We start from the raw sequence: 17,538 nt of genomic DNA, 5'->3' as shown, positions 1-17,538 counted from the left end.
CCTGCAAAGAGAACTTTTGGATTAGTAGAATATTAACACAACTATGCAAAATATAGCCTGTTTTGTTGGAGAAACAGTAAGATGTTAGATTGTTGAATATTTAATTGAGGACATGGAGTTTGGTCATTCCTCAAGTGGTTAGCATGTTTGTATAAGGGTCCACAAGCTTGGTATTTAACTCAGTCATCATCTTTCATCCAAAATTTCCCGTGAAAGAGGAATTTAGACAATGTTCTGCAGGCAGACCAAGTTTTAGCTCTGAGAGATCAAGATCCAATGGTCAGACTTTTAACTTTTCATGCTTGATGCAATCCAGAAGGAAAAATTGAATGCAATTTAAATCTTTAAGTTAATATTTGCCTTTTCTATTTAACTACATTTCCTCTATCAAAATATTATGTTTCTCAAAACAGATTACTTTTACTATAATGGTTGGGGAGAACTGGTAAGTCACAGAAAATTGTCTAAAAGTTGAATAATATGAAAATTCGCCAATTCTATGTAAAATCACAGGCTAAGTAAGATTCACTGATTTAATACTGTTATGTTGCCTATTAAGAGACCACCAACTAACAATATTTTAGTGGAATGATGCACAGAAAAAGCTTTCTGTAGGATAGTGACATGAAATTACTCAGCTAAATTCCATATATTGGTTCAGTAGGATTTTCCCCATTTCTCCCAGAAGACAGAGTAAAGCTGACAGCTATGAGAATCTGCTGTCATGACCCAATCTGGCTTGCTATACGTGTGCCAGCAAGTGTGTATTTGGGGAAGTATAAGCTTACTGAAGAGGTGAGTTAACATTTTTTTCCCTTGAAGCAAACATGTTCCAATATTAATTGCCTGTCTTTAGCTGAATTCTGTCCACTACAATATAAATTTAGTCAGACAAACCTGATCTCATCTTGTTTCTGTAGAAAGGTTTCTCATAATCTACCTTTTTTTTCTTCCATAGCCAAGTTTATTCATACTTGCTGCCTCAGGGCTGCATTCTTCCTGCGCGTTTCTTATTAAAATTCCACCTTACCGTTAAATGTAAATGTGCATACGGAGCATGCTTTCAAATTTCAATTTGTAGGTCTGCAAGGGGGGGAAAAATGAAATAAATGTAGAAACAGAAAGTACTCGATTTAAACAAAAGACACTTATCTAATATTTCGCTACCTACTTTCTCTCCACTAGTCAGCTGTGTAATAGAATTAAACTCTAATGGGAGGTACAACTTGCTTCATATTTATAAAATCCCATGAGTGGGGGCTTTTCTGGCTAGGTAAAAAAGGACCCAATTGTGAAATGAGACAATAGTAAGAAATGCATGAACACAATTTCCCTGTCTGTATTTGTGAGGAGACATTCAGCAAATAAACTTGACAGTGAGTCAAATGGGTTTAAATTCTTCACTTGCTGTCGCATTGTCAAGTTGATGGATGTTTGTTGAACTTGCAGGAGCTGCAAAAAATGTTTTAAAACAACCAAATAGGAAATTCACTTGAAAGAATTGTCAGCTATAAGACTAGATACAATTTCTACTATTTCTATCCATCAGGCAGCATGTTTATATAACTTGTTGCAAACATAACATTATGGAATTATGGAAGTTAAACATTATTCTATCATATGTGCACATGATCCTGATTTTTGTGTATGTTTGTCCTTTATATTTCCGATTGAAGGGTTTTGTAAGCCTCTTTTGTAATTCAAGTATTCACTACCTTGACCACAAACCTTTTAGCAGAAAGCTTAATCCTTTGGGAGGATGAGGAGGGGCTTGTTGGTCAACAACAAATACAAACAAAAGAAACAAAGTGGGGACAAGATAGAAGGTGACACCCAACTGTAACCTTCCAGAAGATGTACAGGTTAAAGGCCACATGGTGCCATCCATCCATCATCTGGAAGATCTAAAAAGTTTTACAGTATAATTCATATTTAGATGCAAATCCATCTCCTGATAATACATGTATTACTTCCTGAGGTCCTGATATATGCTGTATGATCAAGCCTGTTGCCTGCACACCTGATAATTATCAACAGAACAAGTAAGTGCCTAACTGACAAACAATTCTTTTACTCATACAAACAATTCAATGTTTTTTGGCTTTACAAACAATTTATTATGCTTGCATTTCCTTTCTTTTATCTGATGCACTTATCAATAAGTAAATATATCCTAAAACCTGACAAAAATGAATATATAATATGTAATTTTATCTTTTTGTACCCATTATGAATGCCCTGCATCTTCCAGTTAAAATACTCCAATATGACACTAATGTGCAAAAGAAAAGTTGAATATTGTAAGTCAGAAAGATATTAATTGTTAATAATAATAGGATTAGGCAGCCTAATTGTTATTAAAACATGTAATTCACCTAATTTTGCCTGACCCAAGCATTGTATTTTTCCTAAGTGCCAAACCAGACAAAACACATAGTCAGCAAACTCCTTTTTTTTTTCTTCTTCCAGCTGTGCTCCCTAAACTTCAATTATTCACAACTTATGAATAACGCACATTACCTCAAGCTGGCAAGTGGGGGTATTTTTGCGCTTGGTGCTGTAAATTAGTCATTGCTTCACAAAGGCTAAAAAACATACAATTTTCATGCCTTCATCCTTCTCTTTGCTCACGAAAGTGCTACGTTTGTTGTCAATATACTGCATGTGTCAAGATTGACTCGCGCCAATTTACGGTATATGTTTAAAGCCCGAAGGGGGTACTTAGTAGGAACTGACTTGGCATGTGAAGCCATGTGATCATGTTTAATTTACCTAAAATCCCTGCAACCTCTATTTCACAATCCTTGTTCAGACAGAGATACTTATATCCTATGAACAGCATATAGTACACATTTTTTGGTGCTTTTCTTATTAGTCAAATAAATCTTCATTATATAGGTTTGAACTTTTTACTTACCATCATTTTTAACTCTTTTGCTTACTTTATTCAGAATTATACATTTTTGGAAGCTAGTATAACCCAAACCTTGCTATAAAACGTCAAGATTTCTCTAAAATTAAGTAAATAAAGTAACCTAACATGCATTTTTGGGGGGTGGAGTGATGGAGAAAGCCAGGGAACCCGGAGAAAAGTCACGTTTGTACACAAAATCCACACTGAAGTCCAAATCATGAGGCTCAGAACTGTGAGACATATAACATTAATACAAGGTCACCCTTCCTCTTCTTGTTTTTTTTCTTCTAAAACTTTCCGAACCATAAAAAAAACCCTTCCTTTTTAGATATGTTTTGCTACATCTTTCCACAACATTCATTGTACATATATAACCATTTCATTTAAAATATTTTCCCTGAACTGTCAACCCCCCAGAGCCCTTTCCGACACATATTATACAGGATTTTGAGGATTTTGCTATGTGCTCATAATCCTTCTCCAAAGTATCTTCTTGTCATGTGTCAAAATACCCGCACCCTCTCTCATCATAACCACGTTGTTTGCACCCAGCAAAGCCACCTCCGGTGTTTCCAGGCGAGCTCGTTCACGCTACAACGGTGTGTCCATTTGTCCCATTGCATAAACACATTAAACACTCAACCTGAATATTCGTACATGCATTTGCCTGCCTCCAATTATTAAGCTTAGTGCACTGGCCCAGTGGAGAAGTGGTTAGAGCGTCAGCTAAACAGTTCTGGGGTCGAGGATTCGATCTCAGGTCGGTCCTCACTGTGTAGAGTTTTCATGTTCTACCTGGGCTTGTGTGGGTTTTCTCTGGGTACTCAGATTTCATCCTACATCCCCAAAACAAGCATGTAGGTTAGTTAAAGAGTCTAATTTGACCCTAGATATGTGTGGGCATGAATTGTTGTCCTTTTTCTCGTGCCTTGTGATTGGCTGGCCACCAATTAGGCAGTTGGGATAGGCTCCAGCACCCCCCATGACTGTTGTGAGGAGAAGTGGTACAGAAAATGAATGAGGAAATAGTCCTGCCAATTTAAATGATTTGAACACTAATTTATCATTAATAGTCTATCCATCCATTTGAATTGGGTGGTTACCTTTGTTGGCATTTAGCAATCTACGCTCAATCTAACCCATCAGAAGCATCACCATCGTCACTCAATCACCCCCAAATCCAGCCCCCCCTCACCCCTCCATCCTCCTGACACAAGCGCACACACATTCAGTATCTTCACAGAGAAGAGATTTTAGCCGATGTGGTGTACCAGAAAAACTATGCTAAAAACGCACGGGAACTATTTCGTCGCTTTTCTGAGGATGAGGAAATAACACGTGATGAAGTGAAGATTCGTCGGATTTTCTTTTTCTATCCTTTGCACCAAGTTGAAGATTTGCGAGAAAACGCCTTTTGGTAAATGCGCTAAAGGGCTTTCTAAATTGATTCTTGCACACCTATCTGCATTTTTTAAAAAACATTTTCTTTCAATTATAACTCACGCCAGGTCCAATAATTATTATCTTTCCATTTTTTTTGTGTTGCAGCATGCTTGACCAACGCGACTGAAGGTGGAAAAGAAAAGTCAGGCCAACATTTCCAAATTGATTAACTTTTGACATTTGGAGACCCAGAATTGCACACCCCTCCCTTTCATACAACCTGGTCAGGTGGGAGACATTATTCGACATGTGAGTCCAAAAAAAGGAGGACCGGTGCGCACCAGACGGAGCCACAGAGGGCTGCAACGCGCAAAAAAACCCAGAAAAAAATATCTCAACATTTTCAACAGCCGGGCTTCGGCGCGTGTGCACGACAGCTTTTTTTCCGGCGAGGTTCTTTGGGAGGACAAAAAAATGACTTTACACGGACTGATCATGGCCAGAGGATTCTGATTCTTGATGGTTTCCTCGGAGCAAAAAGCTCTAGGCTGGATTGTCCAGTGATTCCTGGACATCCTCTTCGCTTTTAATGACAGTCAAGGTAAGTTGTTTTTAAATAACATTTGGATTTAAATGTATCGAAATATCAGGGGATGTTACTTGGCTATTAGACCTACATGTTTGGAAGGGATGGTGTCAAATTGCATTAACTTATTTTTGTGTTCAAATGTGAATTTTTCATGCTTGTGGCTAAACTGTGCGGTTGGTGGTGCTGTCCATGGTTCTGAAATGCTTCTTTCGCTGTTTTCCTGGTATTTTTTAAATTCATTTTCAGTACCGTTTACCTTCAAGGGTCGCAGAGGGTGCTGGAGCAGATCCCAGCTAATCTTGGGTACCAGGTAATCAGCCAATTGCAGGCTATAATGAGATGGACAGCTAGACTAGGGGCAATTTAAAGCCTACCCTGCATGGTTTTAGGATGTAGGAGGAAACTGGAGTACCCGGAGAAAATCCATGCAAGCCCGGGGGAGTGTGATTGTATAGTTGGTGTGACGTAAATCTCCCTTCACAATGAATATAATGTATTCATAGTTGTTGTGTTGTTTAAATGGTAGTTTAAAGAATTCCTGATAAGAACCGCTACAAACTATATTGAATCTTGATAGAATGCACGTGTGGTATGGCTTGGAATATAATATATTGAATAAGATGCAAAAAAACTTCACTTCAGGATGATGTGACGTAGTATTAAAGTAGTCTGACTGTCACACTATACCAGTGAGTTTATTCGTGCAAGAGTGCATTAGAGTAACTCTGAATAAGGCTGCCGTCATTTGAGGCTCCAAGTAATATGATTGGATTGCACACATAAACAAATGTAATGGTGAAAAGGGACAGGCTTTCACTCTGGCATCCCTCTTTGGATGATTTTTATGCTTCATGCTGCAGAATTGCTGCAAGTCCCAAGCTTCTTCTTGAAAGGATTTACAATCATAAAATGTCTTTAAGCTCTGTAAACAATCAGGAGGCAATTATTTCCAATGAACTCTGACCTATTGGGACAACTTGTCAATGCACTTGAATGGTGATATTTTGCTACTTTGTCCTTTTCTCAGCCAAGGTGTCCCACCTAAGAGATCATAATACACAGAAAGCTTATCTTATATGTTGATTGACATTTTATTGGAACAATTGAGAAGATCTGAGCCTTCAATTTTGATACATATCATGACGATGATAACCAGTTATGCTTGTTGATGACAAATCTGACAATGCCGGAAAATCAAGTTGCTCTGGCAAGAAGAATGTCAACTGACACTTGAGTTCTTTCTTTTTTTGTGGATTTTCTTTGAGTATCTTTTTACAGACTTATTTTATGGTTAGTATCTTTATATAACCCATCCTGTCACAGCTCACTTTGAATGATAGACTTGATTTCCCCGAGGCTGGTTGCAAGTCTATGACTGGTAACATATAGCCAAACAATCTATAAACTCATATTTTACAACTATGGACATTTCAATTAGTCCACTTATTTGGAATGTGGGAAGCAGATGGAATGCTAGGAAAGTATTTATCCAAAAAAACATGCAAATTCTTAACAGGAATGCGTTTCTTTTGAAAGAAATGCTGCAAAAAAATGAAAAAAATCGCTGTGATCAGATTTGCTTCACTCCTAATCTTATTTTGTTGAAGTTTTGAGTCAATTTGGTAGTGTGGCTTGATTTTGAGGTTCAATTGAGTATCTGACATGCTTCCATAATGAATGTCTTAATGAATTTGCACAGAAACAAGCACACACACCTGTAATTTCTGTGAGTTTGTAGATGATATTTGTAGAGGGAGGAGTGACTCTCAACAACCTGAAAGTAACAAGATACGGTTGGAACAAGCACAAATGAGATGCATTTCTGCTAAGATAAGAAATAAGCCTTAACAACCGCAAGAAAGACGGACGGGAGAGAGGCCAGGAGGCACAAACAAAGGGGAGGCTTCGAGTGCATCGGAGCGACACGGGGGTTACGATGAGAGAGGGATCAAGTGTGGAGTCACGAGACATAGAGGCTAAGCGTACAGTTGGAGGGGATAAAAACAAAAAAAGAAGAGAACGGGACCGTCAGGCAGATGTGAGTGGAGGATGCTGTGAATGCTTCCATTATCCAGTGGGGTGAAACAATGCTTGTGCAACTGTGTGCTGAGGGCAGACACATACTGTGCCTGGAGAGCTTCACACTAAGGGCCAAAAAGGGAAGAAAAAAAGGAGAGAGAAAGGGTGAGAGAGAGAGAGAAAGATGGAGACTGAGAGCGAAAGTCAATATTCTACAGTAAAGAACAAAAGTCTTGGTAATGTGGCAGGTGGAGGCAGGGACACCAACAGTGTGAAAAAGGCTGATAACTCAAAAACATAAGCAAAATAGAAAAATAATAATAAAATATGTGTATATATATATTGATTCTTATGTGAATTCATTATTTGGTTGAAGGATGGGACTGCATATGGAAATGTGTACTTTGTAGAGACAAAAATTAGCTGGAAAATGAATAATAAATGGCCAAATTAGCTTTCAAAATCTTGAAAACAAAAATCCACTGTTATCAGGCTTTAGTCAAGTGTCAATGAAATGCCACTAGACCTGGGAAAGTGGAGACTACTTTGTCATAACATAAGCAGAGAACATTTGAGCCCCTAAAATAGTCAAAGCCTACAGTAAAATAAAATATATTTCTTAATACCTTGGTTGTCATGGCAGCGCAATGTCCTGGGCCAATGCTAAATGTCATGTTTGCATTAAAGAAAAAAATGGTCCTATACTTTTTCTTGTTTCTATGTGATGGGATGGAAAAGATTAAGGAAATTGTACATTGTAAAATGCCAAGAGAAGATTTATTTTTGGTTTAATTTACTGCACTTTATCATAATAATTCATTAAAAGCTTAAGTTTATGTAGGGTTGTTTAATTCTAAAGATGAATTGTATCACAAGGCGGCAATTAAGCACGGCCCAAAAACCTGAAAAAAATGATAGTATTAATAAAAATTAATCCATAGTCATCATTAAGAAAAGCACTTTTATTAAAAAATAATTGTTTTCAGTTGAATCTCTAAAATATTTCAACAACAAATTGTTGTAAATGTCAAAATACCCACTGTATTCATTTTGTTGCTTTAAGCGCCGGTAATTATTTTAAATGTCAACATCATTTCGTATTAAATCAATTAAAGAATCAATGAAGCATAGTCATAAACTTGATTAACAACAACCACTACCTATAGTAAGTAATTCTCCATCTTGACATATTTCAGCAGTTATCTATCTGAGAATCCATTATTTATTGCTTTTAGAGTTTGTTTTTTAACTGAATAATGATAAGCAGTAAATTATAATTTTGGGGGGGAATATTTTTTTCTTTTAACACGCTCTGCAAATATGAGTCACAAATGCCTGCCGGCACACCAGAGAGTTGAGTTGACTCATGGACAATCACCCACAGGGCCTGCTATCGTGTCATGGAGAATATGACCACAAGTGCGTGTGGCCAACGGTGTAGTGGTTCAAGTATGTGTGCTTATGACAGAGTGCATCCACAGAAATATTCATGTGGTCACTCCAAGAAAAAGATACACCAGTAGGAACAAAATAGCTTGTCAATTTGAAGGTACCTATTTTTTTTAGACATTGTTGTATCATGTCTAATTTGGATATTGTTGAGAGTTCCCTAGTGAATTGATATATCAATAGATTAAATGAACTGTTTAACGTGGACTTGTTTTCTAATAATCAGAAGTCAATAGTGCCTTATTACTTATAGTTTAGGGTGTTGTTTTGTCCCTTCCTATTGTTTGTTTTAAAGAAAATAGTTGTTTGTGCTACACCATGGGTAGAGAACCTATGGCTAAGGAGCCACATATGGCTCTTTTGATGGGTGCATATGGCTCTTCACTAACCTGTGAGGTAAACTATGGAAACTGCTGGTGAGAAAGTGCAGGAATGGGAGTGTTACGTTGGTATTATGGTATTGACACTAGCCCCAGTGTCTAATAATTTTATTTTCATTACACTTTTTTTGCAAGGATTTTCTCATTGATACTCATTGATTATCAACAATGTAACAATGTTGTCAAATGTGCTACACCAATCACAATTTGCCTTCTTAGTCCTAATTGGAATTCCTTAACAGACATGTAGCTATTTTTGTTGGGGGGCAACATTAGAGAGTTGGTTACATTTGAACACTTTCCTTCTTTCTTGCTTGTTTCAACTAGTCTCCCTTGGCAGTTTTAATATGATCATTATATCATGCTTCACTCTGGAAAGAGTGATTGTTGTTGCAAAGACAGAAGCCATTGCATTTTTTCCCCCTTCTATGTCTTCCTGCTATTAGTATTTATGTCACATCTATTTCTCTACTGTCTTTTTATACGAGACGGTAACAGTAAAAATAAAATCTTCACCCTTAGCCAAAAGAGAAAAGTGTTTAAAATGTGTGTACTTCTTAGCACTTGGTTGTGTTGTGTTGTTATTGTTTGAAGTTAATCCACGTACCTCCAGCAGGGTGTAACAATGGTTACAAACCCATGCAGGCTCACGTCTCACACTAATCTGGAATGAAAAGCTGCAGTGTGTGGCCCATCACACCACATACTATTGATGGATGGAATCCAGTTTCTAAGTGTTGGGAATTGGGATTTGTGACAGGTCATGTCAGGGATTAGCATGAACCATTGATAGTTATGCATAAATGCATTTCCCTCTGTAAACAAACAAAATCTTGGATTATATTTTTATAATTGGTATGAATGGCTAATGAATCCAAAATTAATGCATGGCTAGAAACATAGTAGAACTGGTTTATTTACCTGTACTGTTCAGATAGTATAAATAGGAAGATTGCAGTGTTTGTTTTCTAACAGGCAGCAACTGGTGTGAAATAAAATTCTCGCTGTGAGCATGTTGCTCACAATTCAAGGAAAAATAGAGTAATGATATAGTAACACTCGGTTTCAGTCTGCATGGGTTCAGTTTTCACTCAGCCATGTTGGCAATGTTAGTTTAAATGGCTGTCTGTTGAAAAAAGATACCTTGTGATTGACTGCGGAACAGTGTAGGGACTAGTCTGTCTTGTGCCCAAAGCTTTTTTTCTGGTTTCCAGCTTTATCTGATCCTAAAGTAGATAGGTGGTGTAGAAAATGGATGGAGCTATCTTTCTGATGTTCCCCTTCACACAGCCACCATGCTGTGTCTGTAAAGCGTCTAATACTATTCCCAGGGAAAGACAACCATGTCACATGTTCTGGTTCTCCCCCAGATTAATCAACGTGTCCTTGAGGAACATAACCGACCCCCCCCAATTTTCATAAATGTGGATTTCATCATTCATCTTACTAAATGATCTTACCTCTTTGATCAAAATTTGGTTCAGAGAGTGAAAAGCAGTTCTGGATATGTTCAATTCTGGTCAAAATGTCCCTGAGGAACTTGCTGCTTTGGAAATGATCTACTTCCACCTTGTAGGAAGGAGACACTAGACTTTGAAATGTCTCTCTCAAAGCTAAATAAATAATTGGGTGTAAAAACGGAAACGTAATATTCATGCAAAACATATCTACGGAAGCTGAAAAGAGAGAGAAATTATTTTTCATCTACTTGCATTCACTTACTTTAGTAAATCTTACCTGGAAATACAAAATATATTCCCATTGCATTATTAGATGTATCATTATTAGATGGTTTTGATTGATTAAATATCTTGTGAGCAGCTGAAAAAAAGTGCCTTATAGATTTTATGCTGGTAAACATAGGCAAAGTTGACTTTTTTTCTCCCCCAGTTCATTTTGAAATGCAGTAGTTGTGCCTCCAGTCATTTTTTTTGTTTGACTTCCATCTTCAGTATATTTTTTCTCGCATTTTCTCATTATTTGACCCTTCTTTCTGGAAATATATTTATTTTAAAAATAGGACAGTTGTTGTTACACATTGCAATGACTCAGAATAGGCAGGATATTACTTTATTAGTCCAGAATTTTAGATGTTCCATCACATTCGAATTCCTTCTCGCTATGACTTTGTGACGTACGCAGATATGCCGGTGACCTCTTTACACGTCTTTCCCGGAGCAGTTTTGTTACCTGTCACTGGAGACACTAGTGAGAAAGGCAGACCCCAAGCCTGTTCTACCATCACTAAGTCATTTTGACGGACAACACGTCCCATCGTTCAACTCCTATCTGCTCACTGTTTAGTGATGGGAGCAAATGACCTCCTGTAATGACAAATTGTGACCTTTTCCAAGATGGAGTGGTCCAAGTATAGCCTTAGAATGTTCATAAAACCTTCCTTTTCGAAAAAGAAGAGAATATTGAAAGTCAGTATTGCTTTTGTTGAAGCTCAAATAGGATTTTGTTGTTGAACTAGACCTGTGGATAGCAGTGAGGTTGCTTTAATGAGGCAGGAGCCAGAAGGAGGACACAAATGACATGGATAATATACTTTTGCTTAAAGGTCAGACACATTTTTTGATGAATGCCATTTGTCATTGAATAGCAAAAATGTTATTTATTATACAGGATGGGTGAAATGAAAGATGAACAAACAGCAATATAATGTAGTGCATATAAGCTCATTCTTTTTCCAAGTCCTTTTTAAAGCTCGTTTAGCCATATTATGGTAGACATTTTTTTCAAGGCTCAGAAATAATAGCCATAACAAAAGTTGAATATTTCCCAATGAGGAGGAAAGACATTTGTTCTTATGGATAACACACATGAGACTAAGTACTATAAGTAACACTTTTTTCCAAGCAAATGTTTTTAAAATCTATTCTGTATTAAAATATAGAGTGTATATAAAATAACAAAAAATGTTACAGTTGCTGGATTCAGAAATGGAAGGTTTACTACATTTATTCGTGTATACCTTGTATTTTGTAGTATTTTTCCAACATGTCCTCATTGTAATAGTCTAAAGTTAAACTTGCTTTAAATTGCATAGCACGTTTGATAAACATTTCTGTAATAATGTGCAATGCTCTACTCCGCCCATCCTCACTTTCAATGTATGAATGATGACATTCAGTACTCATCCCTCCTAATGAAATCTTACCTGTATATCTCATTTGTTCACCTACTGCCATTGATACTCTGTGGCTACAGGAAGAAAACACATCTGTTTTCTGTAAACATGAGTCTGTCAAAAAGACTGAATTGTGCTCTCAGGGAAAGGTTTGCTCGATCAAAGATACCCGCATGATGGAGCATCATGTGATATCATTCAAACGCTTGATTCGTCATCTTGATCTGCTTTGTGGCACAACCAGATTTATTCTTTGGCACAAACTTGCTTTCATGCTGGATAGTTCCACACATGCACACACACACACACACACACACACACACACACACACACACACACACACACACACACACATTAATACAGGGCCACAGTTCACACAAAGCTGGGAGCTGCAGGGGTGTAAATGTCAGCGCTCACTCTGTCTATTTGTTGATAGATTTGATTGATCGTGCTGTACCAGTTGTGTGTGCGTGTGCACAATTTAATATATGACTTTGTGAGGACGTGGGGTTTATTCAGTGAAAAGCTTTGGGGGAATAGGAACACCAACCTAAAAATATACAAGAATTATGTGCCATAATGTGCATTTTTAAAAAAAAATAATAATAATATTCAAGTCATTTTTAATTTGATCATGTAGTCATTTAATTGATTAATCATTTGTCAAATTCAAAGCATAGGCAAATTTCAAATGAAACCATAATCTCATTCATATGACATTTTAAAACTCCTCCTTCTTCTAATGTGTTGCAATGTATTAGTTAAGGATCCTAATGATGTGACACTGAAGTTGTGGAATTACTAATAATTGCTTTAGTCATAAAGCATGACATCAACCATCCGCTGAAGGTGACACTGATGGCATTAAAAAAAGCCACAGGGGTTGAGTCATATACGGCACAAGATTCTATATAGGGTATGTTGACATTTTTAAACTAGCGGGATGCATCAGTTGAGTACTTGTGTATATACCCTTGGACACATAAATTTGTTGTTAAATGTTAAAGAACATTTTTCGGTCTGTATGTGATTGCTGGTGAGAGATACTTTAATATTTTAGTCTGGATTTTTAGCAATCTAGAATGAATTGACTTGATGATTTATACACCTGCCACCTATAACCTCATTACCACTAGTGCTTTAGGATTTCTAATATTATATGAAGATAAATAGCGTATTTTTTAAAGGAAGGAATCTGTTTCCTTCAGTCCTAAAAATTATTTGCAGAATAGAAACTTCAGGGATATCATCATCACTGTCTTTCTGTTTTGATTTAAGAACTCAATTGGTCTGTAGTAGCACTCTCCTGCTGCATATTTGCGTGATATAGCTGACTCCCAAATGTCGCACGTATATTATGAAGACCCTAACAGCAGGACCTGAAAGACTTATGGTACAGTTGTCATGGCTGATGGTGATGACTGTGTTTGCCTGTACTCATTTCTGCCACCTTGAATCATCAGCCCTTGTTGCTCATAAAACTCTAATCACACATGCACAGCAACAGGAAAATCACAGTATTTTCAAATGGCAAGTTTATACACACAGGCTTTAAAGTAAATGTATTTTAAACAAGGTTGCACAGGCACTTTATATATATATATATATATATATATATATATATATATATATATATATATATATATATATATATATATATATATATATATATATATATATATATATATATATATATATATATATATATATATATATATATATATATATATATATATATATATATATATATATATATATATATATATATATATATATATATATATATATATATATATATATATATATATATATATATATATATATATATATATATATATATATATATAAATACACCTATACAATATTCATGGGAATTATAGAAGAACACCATGACAAATTACTGTGGTTTTTAAAAAATATATATATAAAATATCAAACTATTTATAATGGAAAAGCCACATTTTAATAACACATAACATTCCATTTTTTTCTCAGTTTTTTTTCTTTCTTTCAGATTTTTAGGTTATTTTTTAACATTAATACTAATAAGCACAACACTAATGAATTCTATTGGTCAAAACACATTTAATTGGACAAAAATACACCCATACACAAAAAAATAAATAAATAAAACTCCAAGTTCATGCTTGTTGATCACCAGCCGGGTCTAATAATTAATCTATGTCAAACCCACTCACACTTGCATGCCTCATTTAACCAACAATCCTTTCGTTATCTTGTGAATTTTATTAAACTGTCCCCTGCTTATGTCAAGTTGAGATGAAGAAAAAGTTGACAGGCGAGTCTTTGGGATTCCTTGCTTGGAAGAGTTGAGCTGAATATTAAGTGGGTTTTTGGATGGCTTGGCTACATGGAGCATGGAACATGTCGATATGTCTCCACATACTCAGGTATGGAGCCCTTAAAGTCATCCAGAAAAGCAGGAAAATGATTGACAGTGACTCATCCTTTGTCTCTCTTGAGTGTTCAACACAGAATATTAAATTACCCTATGGAATATAGATCAGATGGCAATTGTTAAATCAAGCAATTCTAATTAGAATTTCTCCTTTTTAATTCCTTAACAAATTGAATATTAGTTGTACTGGTAATTTTGGTTGTTGCCAATAAATTATAAAGGTTTGATGGACATCTTCAGTGGACAGAATCTACAATTTATTTACGGTGTGTATGGAATGTAAATATAACTTGCTTGTACATAATTTACCATTTCAACTCAAGTCTGATAGATTATGCTTGGATTTGAAATTAACTATGGAGTATATCTGAGAGGTAATGCAAATTATTTGGAACTACAGTACATCTGTCGAGTGTCAAACAGTCTCCTCTGGCATTATTCCCAGAAACCATCTAAAAGGATAGAAGAAGGCCAGACTGATAGTTAGACAGGATACTTATTAATTGCAATGTAACAGATTGCCCTTGCCTTATAGATTGGTATTATTGAGAAGTAGAGCAAGCAATTAAGGATGGCAGTTTAATCTTCTGTTGATGCAGACACAAGTGATCAAGGAGAGCATGAACTCTCATTATTTTCTTTATGAAAATGTCCATCCCTGGTGAGGCTGATGGCCTCTTGGGACACTTTCGTTTTTGTTCAGGAAAAAAGGGGCACACAATTGGACAGAAATGCTATTTATTATAAAGCCCATGAGGACTAGTCTAATAAAAAATAGTTTTGCTACTTTGACAAACTCTTATTGCCCTATTTTTTGTTAGGTGGAAAGTTAGACAAATGTGCAACAGGCCAGTTATAATTTGATAGAAAAAGGAGACAATTTGCTGACAACTTATGTGGATGCTACAAGTAGATCTAAGCAATTCCTTTGTAACTGAAATAAATAAAGTTAATTATTGCAAGAATATCAGGAGTTAAGTCATAATATGGCTCATTCTTATAAAAAGATTTATCAGGGAGAAAAATCACTTCATCTAACAAAAAAACACATTTTACACATCAAAAAATAACGTTTTACTATGTATTTGCAGATTTAACTTTATAAAAATGAATGTGTTTTTTGCAACTGGCTATTCTCCCTTGCTTTTACTCTCTGCTTCTTATTAGGGCAACACTTGAGAGATAGGGTGGGGGAAATGAGTCAAACCTATCATACTGAAATACATTGTTGCTATGCAGAGATGTGTGGGTCTTACCTGTAGTACCTGTAGTAGTAGCATTTGAGTAGAGCAGAAAATAGTGTTTGGTAGTTCAGCAGTTTTTAAACAGCAAACCTTATGTAATTCACTGAAGAACAGTTTTGAAATGGAGCCAAAGCTAAATTTTCTTGCATGCTTTGTCTGTACAAGGATGAAAATAATCATCAAAAATAAACATGCTGCCTCTTTTCAGTGGAGTCAGCAAATTTTGGACTTGTGTAGACCACTTTTTGTCTGAAGTCGGCTGTGATTGGCTCTAGCGATCCGCAACACTGACAAGGATAGAAAATGTTTTTTTTTTGGTAAAAAAATCATTATACAATTCTCTGTATTGTCCATACAGTATTCTACTAAGCAGCTAAACTCCTTCATTCCACTCCCACTAAAGAGCATAAACAGTACATAACATAAAAGCCCACAGCTCTCATAAAAAAAGTATAGAGGAGAGTGCCAGGCTGGATTCCGACGTCAGAGTTAAGGCGACACAATTGTGATTTATTTTGTTTGTTTTTCTTTCGCTCCCAAGTGGCCCAATTTAGATAAGACTTCCAGCTTTGTAAAAAAAATGTGCCAATATAGCTGCAGCACAAATTGAGACATTGTACAGAACTTTTTAACATTAATATGAATGTAACAGCATTTAGAAAAATATGGAAAATGGTGTATAAGTTTGTCTTCCAAAAAGCTAATCAGAAATGCAGGGCTAAAGCAAAAAATTAGAGAGTGTAGACCATTCAATTTGGTTTGGTCAAATACCCAAGTGTAACACCGAATTACCCTTCAAGTATTGGTTTTATTTTATTTAGTTATTTGGTTTTAACTGTCCTTTAAGGTAGTTAAAAGTAGTTTGTGGATAAGAAGAGGAATAGAAATGAGATGGACATACTGGTCTTTGAAGATCAGTGGGTGAATCAACCCTTTGATAATTGGGTCTGCTTTTCATTTTGGTATTCAGAAATGGAGTTTGTTTACACTTGACACTTCACTCTTTACTGACTATGGCACTTCACAAATAACTGTTTGCCAAGAGTCTTTAACGGTGAGTGAGATGAATATAGAAATTGCAAACCTACATGTCATATTTAATATTTTATTGACTGACAGTAGCTGTATGTTCTTAGGGGAAATTTTGTGAAAAAATATAGATGTAGTTGTCCGACGTATGTGAGCGGGTCACTGCTGCATTATGCCTCATATGTCAAAGAGCAGTGTGACATATATAGGGAGATAATTTGTGCCTATGGGAAACTTCTGTGGTTATTTTAGCCTTGCTCTTTGTTGATGGTGTATATGTGAGTGTGTGCATTTAGAAAATTCAAGAATTCTCATTTCATAATGCATGTTGATAGTCTTAGATCTTGCAAAGTTGAAGACTGAGTGTGGCAAATAATGAAGAAATAAAAATAATTAGTGGCTAAAGAAAATCCACAAGGTACAATGGCTTGTTGAGATGGCTGTTGCTGTTGCTGCAGTTTAGCCTACCAGGACCACACTTTGAAACAAGAGCAATTGATTTTTGTATTACACAATAGGCCCCCCTACAATTCAAGTAGTTTGCTGTTTGAAAACCTTGGAATCGGAACTAAATCCAGAAGACAATAGCAATTTCCAAGCCCACAATATCGACTTGGCTTTGTGTGTGTGTGTATGTGTACGTACAGTATTTTTTTAGGGTATCAAAATGGCCAAAAATAAAGAGTACTTTGTGGAGGCAAAAGTAAAAGATTGGTCTCATAGATAGCAGTACACCTCCTTGTAAAACTTATTTTTGTACATACAATATCTGTGGAAATGTCTGGATCTAAGCGGACAAGTTAAATGTGTCTACTGAATGTATATTTTTGGAAAATTATGATCTATTTTCCCCAGATTGCACATACTGACTGTCATCCATTAGTAAGGTTAGAGGTTGATTGTTTAGGCTTGCAAAGAACACATTCTGTATTGCGAGAAATCACTATAAATATAGAACATACCATGCCTTTTATGTTTT

General features: G+C 36.0%; 1 protein-coding gene across 4 annotated transcripts in view; it reads left to right on the top strand.

Annotated features, from left to right (window-relative positions):
* Positions 1–1,864: 1,864 nt before the first annotated feature.
* The window catches only part of LOC144208221 (voltage-dependent T-type calcium channel subunit alpha-1I-like), an 89,604-nt gene continuing 73,930 nt past the window's right edge, over positions 1,865–17,538 (top strand). For 2 of the 4 annotated variants that reach the window (XM_077733951.1, XM_077733948.1), the window contains exons 1-2: positions 4,170–4,331; positions 4,463–4,898. The gene's annotated coding sequence lies outside the window, so the exon portion shown is untranslated. Of the gene's footprint in view, positions 2,043–4,169; positions 4,899–17,538 lie in introns of those variants that run through there. The other 2 variants (XM_077733950.1, XM_077733949.1) reach the window with 2 other exon arrangements.

Source organism: Stigmatopora nigra, chromosome 15 (genome assembly GCF_051989575.1).
Source record: "Stigmatopora nigra isolate UIUO_SnigA chromosome 15, RoL_Snig_1.1, whole genome shotgun sequence".
Lineage (NCBI taxonomy): Eukaryota > Metazoa > Chordata > Actinopteri > Syngnathiformes > Syngnathidae > Stigmatopora > Stigmatopora nigra.
The sequence above is the reverse complement of the archived record's forward strand: the minus strand, read 5'-3'. Positions and strand labels throughout refer to the sequence as shown.